The 22,953-nt window shown below is 41.7% G+C and overlaps 1 long non-coding RNA gene across 1 annotated transcript; it reads left to right on the top strand.

Annotated features, from left to right (window-relative positions):
- Window positions 1-8,695: 8,695 nt before the first annotated feature.
- Window positions 8,696-9,689, top strand: LOC114937099 (uncharacterized). Its single transcript, XR_003820829.2, has 2 exons — window positions 8,696-9,004; window positions 9,088-9,689. It is a non-coding gene; the product is annotated as an uncharacterized LOC114937099 (long non-coding RNA).
- The last annotated feature ends 13,264 nt before the right edge of the window (window positions 9,690-22,953 follow it).

The raw sequence follows: 22,953 nt of genomic DNA, 5'->3' as shown, positions 1-22,953 counted from the left end.
GTCATACGTCGGTTTTGAACCTTCCGCTACCGAACGATATATACATTAACTCGTCGGATCCGATTCGACAACGCGACAGGGTGGTTTTTCCCGAATTTAAGAACGTGGATTTCAATTAGTCGAGAGAGAGAGAGAGAAAGACACTCTAGAGGCAAGCGGCTGGCACCCGATAAAATAACGAGGAGCCAAGCCCTCACACGAACAGGTCCAAGAGAAGTAAACCCACACTTTCTTGGCTCCGGGTGAATTATGCTCTCCCCGGACCATAACTTACCCACACGGAGTTAATGCGTGCTTGTGCAATCCCGCCTGCCACGGTCCGGCCTACCTGGGCTAATGAGTAGGTGTTTGTTGGACATTCTGACACGTTTTACGACTCACCAGATTACTTCTCCCCTACGCCGATAGATAGAGCCAACGGCTGCGGGCAGCCAGCAGCCGTTGCTGTTGCCAGCACCGCGAACAAAGATTGGAATAGGACAGTTGATTTACTACGGACAGCCGGCGCGATTTCATTCGAGGGATACGCCTGGTATCGCCTCGTTCGTTACTCTCGCAGCCTCGTCGATCTTCCGAGCGATTTAACTCTGGCCAAGTCGCCCAACGAACCGACGAAAAAATATTCGTTCATAGGAGAAAACCAACAATCGTTTTTCTTTTCAATCGAGCTACTTACGAAGAAAACAAATATTTTGCATGTTTATCTGGATATTAGAAAAAAAATTCCGCAGCGTGTCGAATGACGCGATCGATCGTAATGTCACTTGTAAAAATTCATACGCGTCATATACATAGAAACTATAGAGTAAGATAAAGTCATCTATCGAATGAAAGAGAGTTGGTTCTGTCTTAATTGAAAAAGATTTCTCAAGTGATCGATCGTAATCGCGGGATACGTGCCTTGAGGCGATCAACAGCCGTCAATCGTTATCGTTGCCGCAAACAAAAGATTAGAATAGTATAGTTGATTTACTACAGACACAAGCAACGCGCTTTCATACCGGAGGATACCGTCTCGCTCGTTACTCTTTGGGCCTTGTCGAATGATATCGGCTCGTCGATCTGCCGAAGGATTAAAAATTACGATTGATGCTGATTTACTGCCGCGTTACCTCGTACCTCGCGATTCGCGAAAATCCCTCGTATATATCCCCGTCCGACAATGCCGTCGCATTGATCTTCCTTTATGCGTGCTCCGGTGCAACGGCTCGCAGAACGATGCATCTTATTTATCCGCGACGTATTTCGTCAAGTCACGAAATGTACGACTTCCACTAACTTTTCTCTGGCAACGTTACACAAAAATACACTCTTAGAGGCGAGTCAATTAGAAGAGCATTGTGTTGTCGATGAAAAAGAATTATACGCGATAAATGCAGTACGTAAAATAAAACATCAAATGATTTCATGTCATTTATATCGATTGTATTAATTCTTTAGTTTCTTATATGCAATGAAATCGAAGATTTTTCTTGCAGAATCTCTCTCGCGTTTCCTTTCCGGGATAATATTATTTTGTCTGTTGCGTATGTGTGTTGGAAATTACAGATAATCATCGGCAGACACCGTAATAAATTCTGTGTAACATCAATTTTCGCGAAATTGTAAACATCTCCGGTTTGGACTTTAAAAGCATACAATCGCCTTTATCTGATTTTCTGAACTCATCTAAATAATTGTAAATAGACCCTTCGCGCACCTTCTTTTTTAGTATTTTCTTCTTATCGAGATGCTTACGGCAGTTCGACGAAGGAAGGTAGGCACGTTAACGTTGGATGCGCTATTTCGGTTCGCGCCGTATCCGCTCGTAAAAGTCGCCCAAGGCGTGGGCATCCATCCTAATTAACAACCATGGAACCAGGTACGGGACCATCTGATACCAGGCCGAGAGTATAATCCGCTCGTTACCAACACGAAGCCCACACGGACAAGCACTCTTTACCACCGTAAAGCGCCTCTTCGGATCCTCTTCCAGTTCGAACGCGATAGGCATGGCGCCTTTGGACGGTAATGGAAGAGGAGGACCGACGGAGATTCGACACTCTCGACATCCCGGAGCGTCCTTTTTTCTCCGGCTGTAATAAACGTATTTTTTTACGAACGTACGATAAAAGTAAATGAGCAGTTTCCATTAAAATCTCCTCTATCTAATTGCGGAGAGGACATACATATATTTTTTTAAAGATATATTTTTTGAACAATGTAGTATATCTGCTTCCATACATGTGAGAAAACTTCAATATTACGTATTGCAATATATATATATGCTATATATTGTTCGAAAAATGAGATACGCTAGACAATTTCGATGAAAAATACGATATCTCGCTGTACACATCGCATTTAATATAATTAATCTTGGCAATGAACATATGATTTATAATGCAGGATGTAATTTTCATATTTTTATGGCGCGATGTCTGAATAATTTTGTAACGCGGTGCGCATTCTCACATGTATTGTTGCACGTAACGCGTGACGTGTATATAGAAAACACTGACATTATATTGTGAATGAATAGCGGTATAAGTTTCAAGTATAATTATGCAGTTCTTTTCTCACACGTTTAGATGTTATCTGCGTTCGTCGCTGCCGCAGATTGCAGAACGAACGTAACTTTTTTAATATGTTGCTGAATACGCAACTTTATAAACACATTGCGTGTATACAATCGGTGATACAAATATACGTATATATTGTATGTATACATTCGCACACGAACGAGTAAACAAGATTGAGAAGATATATATACCGAGATGCAACCTACGCAGTTAAACTAACCACATTGTAATAAATTCCTCCGGCATGTATCTCGCAGTCTTGATTTACGAGAGCGATTCGATGGAAATGACGTGAAGCACAGTGTTACTAAGATCGTTTTTCCCGGCTCGATTTATCGCTCGATACGCATACCAAGCAAATCAACCGCGAATGACGTTAGTAGCGTTTTTCTTTCGACACGATCAAAGATATCTTGGACGATAGACGACAACTTGACACAGCATTCAACCAACACGCGATAGAGAGTATAAATTATTGTGCGCGCAGTGTCAGCGCAGCGATACAACAAATGTACGATTCAAACGTTTTCCATTAACATCAAAGCTAGCATGAATATTTATCGCGCCGCGTGTCATCGTTTATTCAAATTAATGTAGAAATCTGGACGAATCGAAAGCAACGTATGACGCAAGCGATCATTTGACGATCGAAAACAAGGTAAATGCTACGTCATATCGATGTACAATCGATCCACTTGTCTCGTAATAAAAACTACTCTCTCTCGCTACCGTACCGGACTTACTTGATCGAGCGTACCGAAATAAAGTGAAACACGGCGCGCGCGACTCTCTGTGAGGCGCAGTTATAAACAAAGATACAAACTACCGAGAGGCTCGCGGGACCGCGGTGGCTCCACGCATGGCTGCCGGCGATAGAAGCAGCCAGTTCCGCTTTATGATCCCATAAATATCTCAATAGGATCTTAAATTACCCCACCACCCGAAGAGAGTCTGCCTGCGCGACTCCCTCAACCGCTGGCTGCTGTTCCACCGCTGCCGTTGGCTGCTGCTGGCTCTGGATATACATTTACCCGGCCGAGTTTTCGGTGGAGACGTTACTGTTATTTATGGGCTCGTTTATCAAGGTGGCACCCCTTTCCCCTATCGTTGCTTCGATGCAGACTATCCGCCACTGCGAAGCCAATCCCGAGATATATCGTTTCGATACCAATCCGGGTTCTCCTTCTCTCTTTCTCTCTCCATCTTTCCGTCTACCTCCCTCGTGATGCCGCTCTCAAAAAAGGGAAAGGAAGAGAGAGAGAGAGAGAAAGACGAGAAGAAATCCCGAGGAGGTAGCGAGCTTCGTCTTCCAGATCCCTTCTTTCAACTTTTCGCCTGGAGGCACACCCCAAAACTTCCTCCGGTGATAAATGCTCGTGAAGAATCGCACCCGTGCGATAGCGGCAATTAGTGGGGCCTCGTTTGTCTCCTTGTCTGCCCTCGAGGTTGATGAGCCTGCGGTTCCGGCTTGACGCTTCGGATTCATTGCGGAACAATGAAACTGTCGAATTTCGATCCACGTGTTGCGAAATGACTAGCCGCGAGATAAAAAAAAATACCGAGACACGTCCATCCAAAGTTTTTCCAGTGCGATATATATTTTTCATGTATATTTCAATTTTAATAAATGTATATATATATATATCCATATTTTATTAATATAACTTTATATAATGTTTAATAATTTTGAAAAAAAAATGTATACCTATATATTTGTGAAAGCATCGAGACACACTAACCGAAATTAGTCCACGCAATAATAGTAATGGCTCGTGACATAAAGTACGCGATCGAGTTTCCAGAAAAGCGTATACAAATTGGTCGACGTCGTCTTGAAAATATCCCGAGAGCGTGCATTCGGTCCTACAGTATGCGCGATCGTGTGCCATATCCACATTAACCTTTCATAGTGTTCATGTAGCGCCGAAAAAGGATCGTAGTTTTAGGTTTCCTTGTCGGAAGACAAATAGCAGCAGTCGACAGGGAGCGCAGCCCACTTTGTCCCCGACAGCGTGGCGAATAAACGCCCGATCACTTTACGAGGTAGACGGGGTAAGAGTGGAGCGGATAGCGCGAAAGAGAAGGAGACAGGACGCGAGGGAGCAGGAAGGAGAAACCCGCCCCTTCTCAATTCGTACGTAGCCATCTACACCCCCGAGGCCAACAATCCATTCTAACCCCGCCAACACGATCCAACCCCCCGATCCAAAACGAGAGAGAGAGAAAGGGAGATAGTGGTATGAGGACTTTGGGATCTCGCTCCCTCTTGGCCCTCTCGACTAGGCAAAACCGCGGCGTTGATGTGAAAGCTGATAATACCGGGTTTCACCACTCCACCTGATTAATTTCCGTTTCTTCCGCGACGCGATTTATGGTTATTAGCGCATTTTGCTAGTTTCCCGCGCGTATTTCTCTATCTACAAGATAATCGTCGCGCGAGCGACGCGTGAAATCCAACCCCGAGAGTTGGAGTAAACAGGATCTGAATAGAGAAATTGCGGGACGATCCTCTCGAGAAGAATAAGCTTTCGTAAATACACCGAGGGGGAGAAAAAAACTCAATCTCTTTTCTACATCGCTTACGTCGTAATATCCTTGCACTTGGTCAAAACACGGCTACGCTTACAGCGGTAAACAAGATTTTATACACGACGGCTGTGTGTTTGCCCCGAGAATTTAGAGTCGCGTGCGTATAAACGCGACACGCATGAGAAACCAGCGTAAGATAGTGGTACCCTCCACACACGAATAGTGATGACAGCGAGTCAGAACCGGAACCTCAAAGCGCAAGTCTGTCTCGGTGCCAACGTAAACTGTCCTAGAGGAATAATGAGGGGGGGTGAGAGGGAGGAGGGAGGGAAACAGCCGGAGAAAAGAGCCGTAGAGAGGCGAACGCGTTGCCGGGCAGACAAAGATAAATAAACGAAGGAAACGGTGTTCGCGTACAAAGGGAAGCAATATCCCTGTCTTTAACCCGGGTCTCGCTTGCTGGACGGAGAGCTAATAGCGGCGGTGGTAAACAAGCCGCTTCTGCCGCGGAAACATCGCGCAGACTTTCCTCTTAATCCACCTCCGTCTTTTTCTCTTCTTCTTCTTCTTCTTCTTCTTCTTCTTCCTCTTCTTCTTCTGCCCTTCGTGGCATTTCCGCCACCATACTCTATCTTCCGTTTACTCCCATTCAAGTCTTCCACTCACCTCCGCCGAAGTTGGTCTTTCCCTTCATCCCACGACTACCACACACGGCCATTTCCGTTTTCCTACCGCCTTCTCGCGCCTCCATCCGTTTTCTCTCGCTCTCGCGGAGATGTGTCTAGTTCATAGCTTGTCGCCCTCGTCGGGAAGTTATCTCGATTCGTTCGAGTTTCAAACACGCACGCGCTCTTTTTTAAAGACAATGAACGCACGGATATGTGTATATATAATATATATATATATATATATATATATATGTGTGTGTTTTGCACGCATTGTCGCATTTATATTATCGCTCGTTATCTCTATATTTGCCTCTCGTTATCCGTTCCTGTCGGTGACGTTAATAAACGATAAATGAAGTGTCGTCGCTCGTACAAATATTCTGTCATTAATAACGAAGTTCCCTAGAAAAGAGCTCAATGTTTTATAATTTTACACGCCTAATTAGGTATGTATCGAAGCAAGCTTCCCGCGCGTGGAGGCGCACCGTGAAGCATAACAAGATGATATAAAGGCACAGTAAAACATGTCTTTGTAAAATTATGCACACTCATTAGCACGTAATAAATATGCTAACACGTTTTATACTATCTGACGCTGGTCATTTTTCTTCGTTCAACGCTTAATATATGCGGACTCATTATCGATGGTTGCTGCTTATAGCAACGCGGTGGAATAGACCCGAGAAGATTGCGAAATATATATATATATATACGATTCTAACAATAAGACAAATACATTCAAGTTGAAAGACGCGTCTGAAATGAATAAATAATGACCGTAAGTGTTATCGATACGCGCGTTCTAATAAGCAATCGAGGCGCGGTGTAAAGAAAAACGAGTATATGAAAATGTAAATATAAAATTACGAAATATATATATATATATATATCTTTTGCAATTTCGCGAAATTTGCATAAGAAATTTATTTCGCCGTAAACGAATGACTCTTCTCGGCCAATTCCGATATCCTATCGAGATTCGAAAAATAGCTCTCGTATTTTAAAGAGTATCGAAGTTTTACGATCCCTTACGTGAAATCAAACGTGAGCGCGAGTCGGAGGAAAAGCAATCTCTCAAGAAAGTCTGAAAGTCTACGCCATGTCCGAGTATTCAGACATTATCGTGATTGAGCGTGCCAACGGTAGGGTTCGCCGGGTTGGAGGGCGAGAACTGAGTGATTTAGTGGGGTGGCTACTCGACGACTGACCGAGATAACCTGCCTGTCCACGGAACAACCCCATTTGTCCAATGTCTTCCGCTACAAAACTGCCCCGGTGCCCGCGTCCTTTTGAATAATGACGACGCTTTGTCAACTAACGGTCTGCCGATAATTCGTTGGACGCGTACGAAAGAGAGTTCAACTAAATAAATTTTACATTTTCGCGGAATATTATCGTATCAAAAATTTTTACCCGGCAAAAATATAGGACGCGTAAATTAATTATATATGTATAAAATTGTAAATTTGTCACAATTTGAATTACATGATAGAGAATAAAAAATAATATTGTTACAGTATAAATAATATTAAGAGAGATAATTGGTGTATAGATGTTGATTAATGCACAATATTTTTTTAATAAACTTATCGGGTTCCACACAACATACTATCGTACAAATGGAATTCTGAATCCATTTATATCGATCGACTTGACGCCACTGCGTCTTTACTCTATTCTATTCTTTACGCCACCTGCGGTATCAATGACACCGGCTCTTCCATAAGATTCCGGTTACATACCTCGTCTTGATGCTTCTTACGTCTAAGAAAAGAAGCGTTTCTCGCTCCTTTTTTTCTCTTGTTTTCTTTCCAGTAGATTTATCGCTATTGACTCATATACTTTTCAGCCACCATATATTTTATCTTACGCGGACAAATACGTTTATATTGTCATAATAGAGATATAGAAGAATATATATGTAATATATGAACTCGATATAAAAAAAAAAAAACATAATTCTCTGCTTTATAGCTTGCCTTGGCGTTTATTCTCTTCTATTGTATTCTACATTATCTTTGTGTTTTAATATTAAAATTTTTACGTTATATTTCCTGTTGAAATCATTTTTACGTGAATCGAAACATAAAATTTCTACTTTCTCTTCCGATGTGAATAAAAAATATTACATCTTCATTAGATTGAAAATTCCTTCGCGACAAAATGTGGATTAGCGTTGTGTTGAAAATGAAAGAACGAAATCCAGACTCGAGACGAGTTCCCAGCTACAGGCGAAAGATCGAAAGAAAGAGATTGAAGAAGAAGGCACGAGGGCAGGAGAACGCGAAGAGAGGATTTTAAACATGGAAGGAGATGGAAAGAGCGAAAGCCGAGCGGACGAGCGAGGTGGGCCGTGAATTTATATCCCGGTCAGCCACTTGGAGCCATCAGCGGCTCGTTTGAAGTTCCACCTTGGCCAGGCAGACGTTATAAAGACAAACTATGCCTACGGCACCGTCATGCCCCACCACTTTATACCATAATTCTTCAAGCCGATCCACGAAACGGCCACTCGATCTCGGTCGACGAGAGGAGAGACGCACCGCACTCTCTCTCTCTCTCTCTTTCTCTTTCAAGATTCGTGCACGGGAATTCACGGCCTGTCTTTCTCCCTCTTATCGGATAGTCTTCAGCTCGCTTCCTTTACGGTTAGTGCCCGAGGGTAATAAAGATGGTTCTGCTTATGTACAACCGGCAACCGGAGGCGGAGCCAGGCTGCCCTCTGTGGGCAGGACTAACGCAAATGACTCTTCCATGCAAGATGGCGTAGGCATACAACCGCGCGGTGCGGTGGTGTGGTGTGGTGTGGTGCCCGCGAGGTGCTTTTATATTTAGCATGCGACGTGCAGAGTGAGAGAGAGAGAGAGAGAGAGAGAAAGAGAAAGAGAGACCGGCCGCTGAATGCACCGCGCCGCGTGCAACAGTCGACCGCCTGGCGTCAGCGTCGATCGCCTGCTTTACACGCTCGACCATGTCCGCGATCTTCACGATTGCTCCGATGTCCCTCTTCCGCTTATCGCCCACAAATTCCGACGAGTGACGACGCCCTGTGAGACGTTCGATTTACGGTGCACCCGCGGCAGTCTCTTCTCTTTTCGGAAGCGACAAGAGGTTCCAAGAGTGGACGGGATATCGGATACATATACAAGAAATAATATCTCTGTCACGATTCTGACGAATCTATGATGGTAGAGAGTGAATGGTACCGTGTTTATATCGATATCTCTTCTGCTTGGAGAGTTATCGGTATGATACATCTCTTTGGTATAATATAATACCGCGGAGATATATTTCCTAATAATGTGCCCGTTGTATTATTGTATTCATAGATTCATCACTCATTTCTCCTTTTATCGGAAATCCGCTATCATTTGATGATCCGATGAGATTGATACGATTCAATAATATATCGTTATACCTGGCAATGATGAAAATCCGTTAATGTGATTATCAGTTGCCGTGAATATTGATGATGTATCGGACACATTACTGCAAAGTACATCGTTGATATAAAGTTCGAATAAATAATTCTCATTACCCTTACGTCACTTTCGAGAAAGCCGAAGATAAATATCGAAATTATAAGATTTGGCCGACTTTTGCGACTTGCGATGATATACAGTTCGTCTGAATTATGGATAACAGCTGTAGCCCCCTTCCCTTCTTTCCCACGTAAAATCCGTATTACGAGCCAAATCTTCTCCGAGAGATGCAAATTACCGAAAAATCTTGGGATGGATTTATGACATTCATCTGCATGGTCGCCCGATAAACAAATGCAGATGAAGCGTAAGATTCGTCCAAATCTTATTATGCATTTTGCCAAATAACGCAATTTAATAAAATTTATTACACGCCATCAGAATCGTAATATATGTATATATGTAATTTGCATTCGTATAGACATAAATTATCTCTTGGCAAGACGATATATGTATTTTTTGTCTAATAGTTTTTAACAGATTTATTTATGCATCTTATATATTAATTTTTTGACATTTAAAAAATAAACATATACAAGAATTAAACGTGAACATAAATTCAAGTAGAAAAAAAATATTTAGAATGACTAGTTTTTCAGTCAGCATTATCTCATTATTTTATAGCACATCTCAATTCATTAATATCTGCATTAAATTGCTCCTAAATCAATGATACTTATAGCTAGATCTCATCTTTTAATCGACACAGACTGGTCACACTACCAACGAGATTTACGAGACGTTCGACCACAGAGATGAGTGTCTCTTAATGTCATTAGCGGTTAAAACCTTTTTTCCAGCATCTCTTTCTCAGCTCTTGAACGCTTTGATCGACACGGCCTTCTTTCCACCAACAAGGAATCACGACGAGTGATTCGAGACACGCTTGTCTCGCACTTGGAATGCAGGTTCCTGGCTTGTTCGTCTATCGGATAACAGTTAGAAAAACTCTACAGCCGGTTTCCTAGTGGCGTGGAATGCATCTTCAACAAAGCGATCGATGCCCGGATACAAATATTTAATATGCACCGTTTGCAATTTTTCCGAAAACATACAAGCAATTAGATTAGAATTTCCAATAATTAAAAAGTGATGCGCATCAACATCATTAAATAACATCCATAATCACCTAACCGATCCATCTATCTATTCTCGTAATATTCGCATAATATATTTTACGGAAGAAGATTCGTTAAAAAGCCCCATGAGCGAATTATATCCTAAGCAGGATATTTCCTTAGCATCCATCCCATCAGCGAAGTCAGATATTCCGATAGATAAAAGACTTGGCATCGAATCTCGAGTATGGCGGACAATCGCTCGATTGCCGGCCGTCGAAACGGAGATTTCGAGATATTCCATAAATGTAAGATGTTCGATGACTCGGGGAATCGGCTCGGCGAATCGTTGGGTGGACGCGGAGAGCCAGAAGGAGAGAAGAAGATACGTCGGGCACGTAGCGCAGGAGCCATCAATCCTCTCGAGACGTAGACGAACAGCCGTGGGCCACGGCAAAGCGAACCGACATCAGTCCCCATTCTCCTCCTCCTCGTCGTCGTCGTCGTCGTCTTCTGCAATGCGAAAAGACGAAGAGCGCTCGGAAGCCGAGAACGCGTAGACGCGCCGATAGAAGCCACTACTTAGCAAGCAGGCATGTGTCATGTGTCTTAAACCAGGTCTGGTCTCTCTCCCCCACATCTACTCCGGACCTTTCGGAGTTCCCTCGAACTCCCCGCGACGATATCAAAGGACCGCGCCTCCTTTGGAATTCTCTAGTTGTTAACATTTAACAGTGATGCATCCCATGCAATTTTTGTCGCGCATACCCGTCGAGTTTTTTTCCGTCGCGGCGGACTCTCCTTCCCGATTCTCGCAATTTCTATAATGAAACGATTTGAATTAAAAAGAACCCGTGTGGAAAATTAAAGTCATCAATGTCCTGTGACTATCTAGTTATTTATAATTTTAACTCATCACTGTCTAACTTTATTGGCTAATAGGCTGGTAAAAATGTAACGCTATTATATGTGAGTAACGATGTTAATATTAGTAGCTTACAGATAGATAACTAAAATAAGCTCATGGCTGGCTAGTAAAAATGATAAAAAAAATTTTTTTAATTTTATTTTTTTTAATTTTAGGTGTACTGTAGCATTTTTATTTTATTGGCATCTCCGATTATTACTGGTAAATTATCTCTATAGGTATTAGTTATTAAATATTTTTTATTTTTATCTACCTTTTTCTCTGAAAAAATCCTTGATGCCGGGGAGATTCGATCCTGAGACCTTTGCATTACCATAGACGTTCCTCACTAAGCCAAGCTCGAATTGATATATTCGATAAAAAAAAAAAATATATATATATATGTTTTGTTACAGCTTTTTGTTAGCCAAATATAAGATGACAACGAGATAAATTTTATATAATTTAACGCCATCTATAACTCAAAATAATTAGACAATACGTAGATAGAAATTAGATTCATATCACGAGAAACTAATATATTATTATTTTTATTCAAAACTAATTTTTATAGCTGAATGCAATGTCACAGTTAACTCCAAATAACTAGTTAGTCACTAACTAAACATTTAAAGTAAAAAATATGTCGAAAATCCAGCTAGTGACAATAACATATCTATCTAAATAATCAATATAGTTTAAAATAGCTAGTCACTAGCACTTGTCTCAGGTTGGTGAGACAATTTTCCACACGGGAAACAGCGCGCTCTGAACTTTTTATAGCGTGATTTTACCGAGACGATTGTATGTATGCTGTCATTCGGATACAAATTCGTGACTTGTTATCCACCAGACGATAAAATTTTACCGTTTAACTTATATATCACTTTAAAGAGATTCCATATCCTCTCTCTCTCTCTCTGACATTTCAATATTTTATATTAAAATGCTTTCGAGTGAATCACCGTAATAAAAAATTCTAGTTAATAATGAAGATGTTGGAATTTATTATCTCACTCACTTGAGTCAAATTTCACCTAAACACATTTCTGCACACATCGTAAATATTTCCTTAGGCTTTTATACTGCAACCTAGCTGCGAACACATCTCATCACGCACGCGCTATTTTATCGTATGTTTCTAGAGACGGCTACCTAGCTATTCTTAGTTTCCGTCGAGCGCATTGTATCAACGTTACACCGGAGTCTGAAGTCCACGGAGCAAGGACGAAAAGGGGGTTGGGAAGGAGAGGGACAACGAGAAGGCGCAGTATAGGAAGACCAGGACAGTTTTATAGAGACGAATTCTCGTCGTAAAGACGTCAGGACCACCTCCGCAGCTCCCGCCTGTCTTCGCGAAAACGTTACGAGTACCGGAGGATTCACAAGTTACCCTGTTACCTTTCCTCCTCGCCGTCGTCTTACCGTCGGAGACAGACGAGTCTTCCCGGTATCCTCCTCGTCTCGAAACGGTTCGTAATTTCGGCTACGCTAAATCTCCGCGTCCGACGACGATCGATTCTCACATATAAGTGTTTTGGTATGCGAATAGAGAGAAAATCGCCTTATCGCTTTTTTTGCACGAATCGGAAAAACCTTGCGCCAACTATCGATACATTCTTATACGCGAAAAATCGTCCGTAAATCTTTGTCCGCACACACATATACGTATGTGTACATATATATATATATATTTCCCTTGTCCTTTCTGACATATAACTCCACCCACAACTCGTCGTGCCTACCTCGACGCCACGTAATAGAGAGCGCGGGAGAACTCCCGATGTTGCGTCTGACAAGCTTTTTCTGGTACAATAAAAGTCAGAAAGGGGCAATCTATTACCTTCCCCCTACGGCCTATTCCGAAGAGGAGGCCCCGACTGCATCGCCGTTTCGAGCTGGTCGGCGCTCTTTGATCCGCTGCCTTCGAGTCCTGTGCTACTGGAATTTTCTATCTGCTACTATAAGACCGCTACTTATTGCCGCTTCTCGTCTTTCGTTAATTTTTATATATATATATATATATATATACACAGTAAACTCTTCATCCCGTCCTTCATCCTATACTCTTTCCTTATTTCGTTCCTTGCACTCTAGCCAAACCTGGCGGAAGAGTGCAAGCAACGTTCGTACGTGATATGTTAAGCTTTTGTTGCCAATGTTGAAGAGAAACAAGCGGCACTACGTGCCTACGTGACGCAGTTGTCTAATGATTTCATTGTACCCTATACGCTGAGATTTCTTTAAATCTTGAAAATCGCAATTACATATTTATCACATTGTTTACTCTATAAGAGAACTGCAGATTAAATACACATTTCTCGATTTTAATTAATTTATAATACCGATAATATTCGAAAATTAAAATAAATGTTAATAATAAATATTCTTACGATTTTATATATATATATATATACGATATCAACTAAAGTTAATATCAACGTTTAAAAACATCTTCAATAAATTATTTAAAATAAATATACGATAATATCTAAAATATATAAATGTATGTCTCGCGTCAAGTGTTACGCGTTAGCATAAATGTCGATACCTTTCGAATGAAATAGAATGATAAAATAACGGAGCTGTCCAACATTATTTTAATATCGTACGCTTCTCGCCCTAGATAAAATTTTCCGCTATTTGTTTCAACTGCGTCTACAGCGCGCTGAAACGGAAAGAGAGCCCCACCGCGCCAAACCTAAAAGAATTCGACGCGCTCGGTAAAACGAGGCCGTAGATCTCGCGGCGCCGTTAGATGTGACACGTTTCCCCTCCCGCTCAACCCTTTCTTCTTCGCTCGACTTGGCCGCTGCCGACTTGGCGGCTTCGATACCCGTCCGTCACGAGCCGTCATTAAGCTCCGGCCAGATTCCTATCTGAACGGACAGCTGAGCCCCGATCTGGATGTCGGAAAGAGCATCGGCTTCTGCGAGCCACGAGCATTAAAGCTGCCGACGGCAAGAGCCAGGGTCAAGGCTTCGACAACCTCTCAACCGTCCGTCAGTTACCTATCGATCAACAGGCCTCGACGCTCGTAACATCGAACTAGCTTGACGATTACAGAAAAGAGCAATAAACGCACGTTACAGTCTCTCGCAAGATTCAATAATACAATAATTAATACACTTATACTTTTACTATTTTATTATTCATTTTATTTTTATACTATATTCTTGCATTAATCATTTCAATTATCATTAGGTAATATTTATTTTGCTCTTTGTATAATTGAATCAGGAAATATATTCAAATTTGCTCAATCTTTAATTATTTATATGTATTTTAAAGTAATTCAAGTAAAATTTGATTTAAGCGCAGAAGCTGCGTGTTTGTTTTATATCAATTTTGTTTACTTTGTAATTACTTATCGATATCAAATGATAATAATTAAACATTAAAAATTGAAACGAAAATAATGTATAAAAATTGGAAAAATATATACACGCATAATATATTTATGAGAAAAAAACTTGATCGCGATATAACTACACGTATGATTGATGACTTTTTTAAAAATCCGCAAAATTTTATCGCACGATCGATCGTTTCTCGCGTCAGATATTTAAGTACTGCTTTCCTGAAAGGAGCGATAAAAAAAACCGCCATCACCAAAAGATAAGAATAACCATACGGAGTTTTGAGGAAATGCTCATTGTGCAATTCCAGTGCTCTCCGACCGAGGAGATAAACGTGAGTCCATTTTGACGTGTCAGCTAATCTCGTCGTGACATATCACGGTGGCTCGATCGATCACCAGGCCATTACATTGTCTGATCCGCCGCCGCCGCCACTGCGATAAATTATTACTACCGATAAATCGGTAAAGAGTAAACGCCACCGCGGCGGATAGTAACAGGTCCAGACGCGAGTGACTCGCGCAGATAACTCGCAACACGTTGCTCTCTCGACAAAGTGTCAGGACTAATGCCAGTTTCCCTTACTGATTCAGCAGTCGGTTCGCCACACTAATTTGCACTCCAAACCTTCCTCTCTCTCTCTCTCGCTCTCGCAGGTTATCTTCCTATTCTGGGAATTAGCTATTGACGCGCTAATGCAATACTTCGTAGATGAAGATTAAAACATTCAATTGAAAAATACTCGCGACTTCATTTTAAAATAGCACCATCACTTTTACGAAACGCGATAAAATAATTTTTAACCACGCGATTTTACTGGAATTTCTTTTCTTTTATTCGTAATTCGTATATATAATTGTAGTCAATAAAAAAATATTGTTCAGCAGAGACCTTTCTTAAGTCGATCTCTGTGAGCCGATTGAATTATTTGATAGTAAACGCAAGACAACACGCGCGTCGAGATAAGACTAAAAACAAAGTTTTCGAAGCCGGTTATACGATCGGTACGGTAGTCTGAAACGACCTGCTAATGACAAGGCGTTAATTTAGCCGTGCGAGGAGGAAATATCTGCGGCACAGTCATGGCCGTCTCGTCGGTCGTTGTCGAGCATTATGGAAGCCTATGCATCAGAATGATGAACGATGTCCTGCGACCGCTCTGCGTGGTAAAATGAGCCGCAGTAAATGAAAAGAGGCTGGCAAGGGTACAGAAACACGAAGGGATTTCGTAGGCATCTGCACGGAGCATCAGATCGATCTTTTACGGCAGTGAAGAAAATTCTCATTTTCCTATACTACTCAGATTATACCTACTCTGCGTACCTATTCTCGTCTTTGTTCCAAATGCTTCGATAATGCTCTCCCAAAATATAAATGTTTTATACAATAGAAAATTAAAAATATATACACTAAAAAAATTATTTAAATTAATAAATATTTATCCCAATACTGCTTAATAAATCATTTATTTGGAACAAATAAATATTTATCTGTTTTGAAAAGGATTTTCGAATATCAAATAAATATTTTTCACATCAAATCGATATTATTAGTTTCACATAAATGATTTATTAGGTAGTGTTGAAATATTTATTCGAATTTAATAATTTTTTTTCAGTGTACATCAATCTAAAACAATATCAATGATAAAGTATATTTATTAAATCGCAATCATGAATTATAAATTTATTTATTAAGCTGTTAAGTTGATTTATGTACTTGTATCGCGATAGTGCTTCTTCGATTATCAACGATAATGTGTAACATTTTTATATACACAATATATAAAAGTTTGTTTTTTTATATTTAATTATCCATTAATCTTATCTATTTAAAAGATAAGAAGAATTACAGAGCAAAGTTTGTAGTATTTCATTATACAATGATATGATTAGTTTTTATTGTCATTTTTATTGATTTTTTATAGATATAAATAATCTATATGTCAGATTTGACATGTTATCAGATATAGTCAAATATCAGTAGTAAATACAAGATATAATAAAAAAAACATTCATATTTGATTTTTAATTAGATGAAAGACAGAGAGAATAGATTGATAAGATTAGTTAGTTGTTAAAACGTAAGAGTTGTTTCTATATAAAATTATATTACCGAAATTATATGGAACAATGTTCAGCGTTATCTCAGAGGTCGGAATATATATCTCGACGTGAAATAAGAAGAGAATTATTATCTATCAAAATGTGTTATCTTCGATACTATTTCTCGTTCAATTTTATATTTCCAATAATTTCTTCGAAACTTATTTTTGAAATCAGTTTGTGATTATTGTTAATAAATCTTTCCCTTCAGTCAAAGAATTATGAAATAAACTTATAGACAGGCATTTATCTCGCTTAAAATTGACCTCATTATTAATATGTATTATTATTAGAGCAACAGCATATATACATACCTATATATATAGCAGTATGGCAATGTGTGTGTAAATCTTTTTTTTTTTTTTTTTTTTTTTTCTTGCGATACGGCGCAGGGCGGAGGAATGCGTTTACACATACCACGGTAGGTCGGCCTACCGGGTTATGTGGGACTCACCTATTATCCGGATAATTACCCCGGTGACTGAAGCACCTCGCCTCGGTTAGTTTCCCTACGTAATCGAGCCATCGAAATGACCCGACTGCCATAGGGATCCCAATCAAGGCAACAGCCTCACCTAGTCCTACCCACTAAACCTCCGCCCGGGTCCATAACACAGCCCCTTGTCCGTTCTACTGACACCGGGAGAGTATACTGTTCTCCACATGACTTCCCCGATGTCAGCCGGTTGCGTCATGTGTAAATTTATCTAACATATCAAGCCTAACATTTCCTAATATTTCTATTCTCTCGGATTAAATCGGATCGCGAGGAGTGTCTGCGAAATTCCATGATAAACCATTGACGTCGCAATCCCATTTATTTCTGTCTTTTCGTAAGGAATTAAAAGAGAGATCCAACGATAATGGCACAGCGAGCATACTTATGCGTACGCGGAATTGCAAAATGGCGAGCGTACAGGCAGTAAATCAAGATACACGAAGCTCATCGGGTAGCCGTATATTGCGACAGTTATACGAGCCATCCATCATCATTTAGAGGCAGCATCTATCAGCGTCACCACTCGCGAGAGCGATAATGACGATTCAACGGCTTAGCGGCTCGCTTTGACCCGCGGCAGCCTCTACAATCGTTAATTTACAGGCCCTTCCTCCGGCTCGACGATATCTCGCGTGTACTCTTCCGATAAAGTCGACTGCTGTCGTGTGTAATCGCTTCTGTCAGTGATTCTTTCCATACGAACCTCACTCAAAAGCGAGTCTCCCGATAATGACTACTCGGTACCTCGTACAACCATCGCGTCGTCGCGCACGCAACGTGAGCACGTCACGTGCTCACGCTGCATCCTTTCACGTGTTTAATTATCGCGCCAGGTCCGTATCACGTCAGGTCCGATAATACCCGGGTCACCGGTATATAGAAGGGCGAGAGAAATATAAAAAGAGCAATTATTATGTGTTAGAGACGTTGTGCGCCTTCGGCATATCAGTCATGATTCTCTTCTTGCCGAAGATTTCTCATACCGGTGAAGTCTAAACGCGTTAGAAAAGCTGGTTTCGTCGAGCGATCGGCGGCGAAGGAGGAAAATAAAGAATGGGGCGGACCGGGCTGAAGCATTGTGCGCTGATAGATGTGTCAAATCCGGTATCGTATTGTGCTCGCGGAGATAAATGAAGCCCGAGTGAAGAAGCAAAACACGCGCCTTTGTTGCCCGATCTACTCATCGAAGGTAATTTGGAACGTTTCTCCTTAATGATATCCGTAACATAGCAGTAGTAGTCGCGGCGTAATACATCTCGCCTTGATTTAACCACGACGATCGCTAACGATCGATCTATCATTACAATAAAGCATTTTGCATATCGAATCGACAACTGCGGTCGCATTCTCTTTCATAGTATGATTTATCGATCAACGTGATCTATGTGATCTTACAAACATGTTTAATGATTAAATTCTCTTAAAGCGAATATGAAAAATATAAGCGAGCTGTTTTTATATCAATTAAGAAAATTACATTCGTAATACAATGTTTTTCAGCCGACTAGACGTAAGCAAAAAATATATGATTGCAAAATAAAATACATCGATTTCCTTTTACGAAACTTGACAACTTAAAGGATCGTACCGATTTTTCGTTGGATTAGTTTCTGACAAATTGCACGAATCCGCATGTCGTTCATTCGAAGCATAACTCAGTCTGCTCGTGGTCGCTCTATGATTAGCCTGCCTCCCGCGGAAACGTTCGGCAAAGGACCGGGGGAGAAAGAAAAAAAAAGAACGATGGCCGGTAGTTGCATGTCATCTGAGAAAGATGCATCGCGACCCTCGCGCCGCAGAAAGGCCCCCGGAGGAAGAAGAGAAGGCAACGGCACACTCCGCCACCCTGGCGACACGGCTGGGTGCGGAGCTGAAAGCGAGAATTCTCCCGCGGCGCGGAGCCGCGGCACCCGCTCCGCATAAATCATTCCGCTTCTGCTTGGAACAGGGAGGCGAAAATAGATGGAGCTCTCTCTCTTTCTCGCTCCGTCTCCCTCGAAGCTTCATAGTCGGAGAGCACCCTGTACCCGGTTGCAAGATGCACGAGAATCTGCTCCTTCTTCTAGACCTTTCTACGTGTGATTCCCTTTCGACGACGAATAAAGACCTCCCACACACTTTCGTATCTCAGGTATTCCGTCGTCCCGAGCGCGACGAAAGATTCCGCCGATGAAGATCGCGAAAACCGTTTGATTGCAAAATCAATATGTAAAATTTACGAAAAAAAAAGAATCGATCTATTGACATTAAGGAAACTTTTCACCAATTAACATTCGAACTTTTTTTAGAACTAATAAAACTAAATGTAGAAATTTTTATTTCTTTTTTTATTCGATTTGTTGTAATTTTAACATTTTGAGGATTAATCTACTAATCAAAAACTTTTACTTCGACTATTAGCTCGTTTAAAAATGATGAAAAGAAGAGAAATTTGACCACACCCTTTAAATGAAAAAACGTTAAGAAAAATAGTTTCAACCTTAAATTCTTCGAGCATTACAGAGACTTGAATGCGAATAATAGAAAAACAGCGAAGCTTCTTGATTCATTTTTTCCCAGAGGATTAAAATGGTGCTTTCGCGGTTGATAGATGACATGCGGAGCGGAGATCGACAAAAATCAATTCGTACCTGTTGGTCGCCTTAGATGCACCGGGTTCCCTCCGGTGCTCGTTTTGCAGCATCACTTCCGTTAGCGCTTCGAAGTCCTTGGCGTTCCTATTATACGACTCTAGCTCGCAGTATACCATCCCAGCATCATGCTGAGCGAAGCGTGGTGCGCCATAAATCTTCGCCCTGTTTTTACGTATTTGACCCACGAGCGACTGAGCCATTATTAGATACCGCTTTCAGCCTTAACCCACTAAGAATTTCACGAAACCGCATCATGACCGAGGTCTCCTTTCTCCATTTTCTGACATTTATTAACCGACCGCTCGCGGCTTGCTTGCCCTCTCTCTGCTTTCTCTCGAAACTGCATCGAATTTATCGCTTCGTGTCAACGGCTCTCATGTTTGCCGTCAGCTACCGTCTTGCCCTATCTGATTTCACGCTTGTTCCTCGGAATCACAAGAACCCGAGACGTCGAGAGCGACGAGAAAATCAATATATACAAATTGCTATATTAAAAAAGAAAAAAAAAAAAAAAAAAAAAAAGTATAGCAATTTCAATAATTAGAATAAATGATCGATACTATTATAAAAATTTCTTTTTATAATAGTATCGTGTTCTATTTTTTCTAATTAAAAAGCATTACAGCATATAGCCTGTAATTATCCTCGTGAATAATTAAAACCGCCGTAAATAGCGTCGGCGGCTTCTTCTCCTCGATCTAATCCACTTTGATAACGACTTCTTTCTATCCGGCCGGCCGTGTCAGCACTCGAGTGTAAAGCCGGGGCCGACAAATCACGGCCGGCTTCGGGTCAGAGGGCGAGCGACATGAAAAATTACCGACGCTTCCATGGAAAACTAATAACGCCCCGCCACATCAAACGCAATTCCGGGAAATTATTACGCGAGCCGCAACCGCCGCGGCTTATACGACGGCGCAACGTTTAAGGTGGAGGTGATGCGGTGCCCTACGTCCTGGCCCCGGTCGTGTGAGTAACGTCCCGAGTAATATTACGATGACAGTAATTGCCGCTTTGATCAATGCGGACCTGGCCGCGAGTAGGCGGCCCGTCACGCCACCGGGATTCAACGCGATCCTTTCCGGCCGTTCTCCTGCTCCCTCGGACGTGTTGCATGTATGCGCTTATTGCGAGGGGGATGATACGAGCTATCGATCGTGCGGCACATTTTGCGTTTGAACTCGGCGAGAATAAAGGCCGCAAATGTCAAAGAGACCGTTTGATATTTCCTCCCGGCACATCTCTATTTGTTTTGCAACTTGAAATGTCGCGAGGTTTGATGTTTTATAGCTATAAGTGATTCTCTCTGTTGTAAAGAGATTTTTTATCGGTTTCTCTCTCTCTAAGAAACGCGAGTAAAAACATTATTAATAAATGCCGTGCACACATGTGTGCCCGATTAAAAAAAAAAAGATAAAGAATCATTTGTTAAATCTCGAACAGACAATATTGAATTTACAACGATCGGTACACAATCTTATATTTTAGATCGCGTTGGTAATTCGGTGTCGATTCAAAATTACGATTACGCGAAAATCGCCAAACCTATTAGGAGTCGACGAATGACGTTGGCACGACGTAACGCGGCGACGACGAAGAAAAGGAAAGACACCAACCGCGAACAACCGCGCTCTCTCTCTCTTTTTCTCGGGGGTTTTATTTGCGGCGGAATAAATAAAAATTTACGAGCAATTTACAGAGGGTCCTCAGCCGCCAGGTCAGGGGGATCCATCAATTTACTCCGAAGTGCTCGTTTGGCGCGCAGGCTACAAAATCGTCGACGAAGTTCTCTTTATGAAGCTAGAATAGATTAATGCTCTCGTTTGTTCGGTAATGGCCCCGATAAATTATCTTAATAGCTTGAGACGGCTATAAATATATTCTCCCGCGGCTCTTACGCTTGTTTTCCAGCTATACCGCGATCTCTCGCGCGCGACGACGACGCGACTGTCGAACTATCACATTTTCCGTGTCACTAAATCGGAGAGAAAATGCGTATTGTGCCAGTATCTAGAACGAAGGGATTCCTCGCCCATCATCGTGGCGACGCGACGCAAATTATCGGAGATCTGTGCGCGGAGAATGCTGCGTCGCGGAATCAGAAGAGAACGTGTTCTCTCTTTATTTTTTTTTTCCCAAGTGAATCAAATCTTTTAATGCCCTAACGATTGCTTCGTCTCGAAAGAGACGTTATAGCTTGTCTAAGACGTAATTCTTGCAGTCAAGTTACCTGAAAAATGACCAGATAAATTATACACATACGCACAGTTGCCTATAAATAAACCGTGTCTTCATTGCGCCACATTGTAGCGATTCGCGTTATGTGCTGTTAATGTCGGTTACGGGCGAAAAGTCGGAGAGGAGAGATCCCGAGAAAAAGAAGCGCGCGAAAGGCGAAACGCGATGAAATGCGTCCCTGACGTATAGCCCGACCGAAAATAATCGGTTGCCATTAGCCGTGCTACACTCGACCGGAAGATCAAACGGATCCTCCATCCGTCAACGGCGCGCTAATGCACACGTTTCACCGCGCACCGCCTGCGCGTCGGTATTTGGCAGAAATTAGGTTGGTAATGCGTCAGCGGCCGTTGCCGGGCGAGCACTTAACGCCGTAAAGTTGTTTGATGGCACCGCTATCACCCCTAACAGTTCCTAACAGTCCAACCTCGCGCTGCGCCCCGAGAGTCTGACACTGCAACCGTGAGTTATTCACTTAATGCGGCCATTACGCGCTCCTCGATGGCGCTTCATCCTGATTTACTCGACAAGCATTTATTGCTTCTATCTCGGCCGGCGATATTAAACCCTCTGCTCGCATTTCCTACATGCGTACGTTATACCTACCGGTCCGTCTATGCGATTCGCTCGGCGACGGCATTGAAATTGATTTTGAGACGCGAGCGGCGCTGGCATAAACAAAATTTGGACGGCTGCCGCGAGCTCGTCGAGAATGAACGAATAGTGATTGCGAAGAGCGCTTCTCGAATAAAATATAATAAATTTATCCAACAGATTCGAGATCTTATATTTTCCATTAAGAACGACGAATATGGAAGAAAATTTAGCCATTCATACCTATATAAAATGTCAATAATGTAAAAGAATCTTTTATACAATGATTATATATATTTTATGAAGAACGAGTCTCTTAA

Source organism: Nylanderia fulva, unplaced genomic scaffold (genome assembly GCF_048542155.1).
Source record: "Nylanderia fulva isolate GAGA-0341 unplaced genomic scaffold, ASM4854215v1 Scaffold2, whole genome shotgun sequence".
Lineage (NCBI taxonomy): Eukaryota > Metazoa > Arthropoda > Insecta > Hymenoptera > Formicidae > Nylanderia > Nylanderia fulva.
The sequence above is the reverse complement of the archived record's forward strand: the minus strand, read 5'-3'. Positions and strand labels throughout refer to the sequence as shown.